The sequence below is a fragment of the Oratosquilla oratoria genome, unplaced genomic scaffold (assembly GCF_046742065.1).
Source record: "Oratosquilla oratoria isolate Oo_2021 unplaced genomic scaffold, ASM4674206v1 SCAFFOLD47, whole genome shotgun sequence".
Lineage (NCBI taxonomy): Eukaryota > Metazoa > Arthropoda > Malacostraca > Stomatopoda > Squillidae > Oratosquilla > Oratosquilla oratoria.
This window is the reverse complement of record NW_027467711.1, coordinates 3,279,796-3,283,505: the sequence shown is the minus strand read 5'-3', so window position 1 is coordinate 3,283,505 and position 3,710 is coordinate 3,279,796.

The following is a 3,710-nucleotide window of genomic DNA, read 5'->3' as shown; positions in this document are numbered from 1 at the left end:
ATATATATATATATATATATATATATATATACATATATATATATATATATATATATATATTTATAACGAAGGAGTGGAAAGATGAAAAGAAAAGTGACAAGTCTAAGTGATGCTCCGTGGGTTGTGGGCATTACGTGGTGATCTCAATAGTAAAACCTTTCGTTTGAAGGTTAAAGACTCTATTTTGAATGAAGAGAACTTAAATTATTTGAAAATAATTTAAGTCTAGTGCCCTATCCAATAACATTAGTAATGTCTTTCATCACTTCATTGTGACTGTATGCTTTTGGAGTACCATTTAAGAGAGGTTAGTTCCTCTTCTAGATGTAATTGTAGCGTACCCTATATGCGGAGAAAGGGCTAATTCACAGTTTCATGGATCACAATTCTGTACACAAAACCACTCTTCTACAGGGTTTGTTTAGGAGAGGTGTTATGTAGAAAGGTTGACATTTTTAATAAGTGTAGTATATGACAAAGTCAAAGGTGTCTTTGTGTCCGGTATGTCAGACGTATCGTTTGGTAATCGATTTTATGATTCTTATTTTCATCATATAGTAGGAGTGCATGTGGTCCTTACAGTAAATATTTAGTTGTAATTAATTTTGGATATTGTTATATTCCTTTGAAATGATGCCACTGATGTATCTTTTCTCTATCTTGTTGATGTTATTAGAAAAGCCATTACACACAAGGACTTAGTTACCTTTCTGTCTCTTGGCAAGTGGCACTTCAACTCCTTGAATGGGTGAAGACCCTTCCAATGTATGTTCCCATGGTGGAGTTCTCCTTGTAACGTTGAGGGCACTCACTGGTTCCGCTGAGACACAATCCAAGATAGTTTTGGTTTAGACATTTGTAAATCCTTTGGACTCTGCTGGATGGGTACAACTAAGGAGTGTGTATTACTGTGGCTGGATTTGCTAATAAATTCAAGTTCGGAGAGTTTTTTGTAGTTACTCTTTTATTTTTGGCTACCTCCCTTGAAAGGGGGAAAAAGCCTTGGTATATGTATGTATGTTCTTCTTCTGTGTCCTTTTAACGAAGATATCGTCGGTATATATAACATTGATGGGAGTTTATCATTGACAATGAAGAACATTTATTTTAACATTTCTATGAAGAAGTTGAAGGGAAATCCAACGTGGTAAGGCCATATATTTCCTTAGCCATTTTACCATTTGGGTAGATGAAATGTGATTCAAAAGTGCAGGTTTCTAATATAGTACGGTCTATGCCAATCATGGCAATGACGTTTTTTGGGAATATCCCCCCTAAAGCTGTACTCCATAGTGCTACCTATGGACATATTTTTAAACAGGATCCCGGCATTCAAAACACAGCAACGCTATCTGGGTGAGAGTTACTGAAAAGACGTCACATTATGCTCAGAAAGCAGGCGGCTTCTTGACAAGAGGGGACGTGGGCATAGTGATTTAGCTGATCATACTTCACCGTAACAATACCCCAAATCGTAATAACCTACAAGTTGGTAGCTTCATCTCTCTTGTATTGACGTTGATGGTTTCCAACGTTTTATTTACTTTCCTTTTTATTCTACTTGTTGGGATTTCTCATAATTCATTGCTGTTGTCTTGTAGCAAGGCGATGATCTCATCCAAGTATTCATCAGAGAGGAGCAGGACATAGTTGGCAGCCCTATCAATATGGCGGATGTTTTTTTTTTCATGTTCTTCTCCGAGTGTTCTGATTGCATCCATGTGCCCCTTCTCAACAACCTAACTGCTTTAGTTACCTCAAATATCACTTCCTTGAACGTAAAGTGATGATTTAGTGAACACACATATGTGGGCTCCCGACTGAACGTAGAAAGACAACCAAAAGTACTCTCGTGGTAGCAACCTCGCTACATCAGGAATCAATACTAATATTGTATAACTTGGAAACCCATCTCATCTCCAACTTTCGCCCACCCACTTCGGTCTCGAAGTCGAGTTCGAGTAGTGAAATTTCCGAAGTCGAAGAAGGAATGTATACAAGAAGATATCAAGGGGAGGGGAGGATTGTTTCGTACAATATTGAATCCGACGAAACGTGATGCGAGAGTGTCCGTGGAGCTGGGTGAGGTTGCTATGATGTACATGTACAGTACTGTACATTTGTGATTATTGTGTCTATGTGTTAATATTTATCACATATTATATAATTATGTTGTACTTGTTATTGTAATATCTGGTTGCGATTCGTGTCTGCTTTTCTCTCCAAGTCTGAGCTTGGTGGCGTGGCTTGGCGTCGGAGGCAGTCTTGGTTCTGCCTAAGCGACCGCACGCTTGTATATGTAGTGCTTTACAATTATTAATTTATTTATATTCAGTGTTTCATTGCCCACCCCAATACAAGGTGGTTATCACCAGAGGCTCATGGAAAACGACCTCTGGGTTGGATATTAAAGAAATATAAACGCTATTGTCTACGCCACATTACGAGAAGTCTAAAGTCTTCTTAAATAAGTTATTTACTCTTTCACCTAGTTAGACTCCGTGAAACCATTTTCTAGTTTTGTTCTCACCAACAATAGAAGACATAAATCTGTAGATGGTGAGACCTTGGTCAGGAACTAAAGTTATCTTGAACTTGTTCAATGTGATGTTGTTCTTTATTTCCTTTGTTTTACTAACCGACAACAACGGGTCGAAAGGGTTAGTTGATAAACTTTGTTGCTGTAGCCATGGAAGGAGAGGTAAAAAGAGCGATTTCCCTCAAGACAATAAGAGTCGGAAGGTTTCTTGCAAAACAAAACAAAATTTTGGCGACAAAGTTCGAGGGATAAACCGAAAGTTAGCCAATCTCACAACATCACTCGTGTACACACACAAACACGCACACACTCACATGTACACACACGCGCACACTCACACACACACGCACAGACGCACGGACGCTCTCTCACACACACACACACACACACACACACACACACACACACACACACATGCACATCCACATATACACATATACACAGACGACTCGGTGGCGCGGTTGGCAGAGACCCAGAATGTCAGTACGGCGGTACCGGGGATACTGGGTTCGAATCCTGCACAGGGCTGAAATTATTTCAGTATCGCTGCGCTTCGAGTCGTTACTCCAACCCTCGTGGGCGGGGAGTTGGGTGTGTGTGTGCGTGTAAAGTCATAGCATTACCCATAGATCGGTCATACGAGCTCTGAGCTCTCTTCCGGGAGGGAAATAGCTATTGATCACGAGTCCAACACGTGATCCAAAGACCAAGGTGAATCTCACACACACACACACACATACACGCACACATCATCGACACACATACTTTTCAACACGAGGACAATGGGACTCGATCATCTTATGTAGGAATGACGACCACTCGCCTCTCAAGACGCCTTACTTGCCAACTTCAAGCAAGATCCATTGAAAATCATTACCTCCACGAACATATAGTCCAAGAGCTGGGGGCCATTTATTTTCTGAAGAGTACCAAATTTCTTATGGGTGTTTTTGGAAAGGGTCTACCTTAGGACATCTGAAAATGCGGTTCTTAGATTTGGCCAGTGGTGGATCTGGGTTTTATTAACCCTTTATGCTCGAAAATGGACTTGCCAAATGTACCGAAAAAATGGGGGTAGGGGGATAGGAAAAGGGCCCTTACACAATTACCTCCTGGTGGTATGGTAACAAACTATATATCAAATTAAAGGTCTTTAAATGCTCTTTAAGAT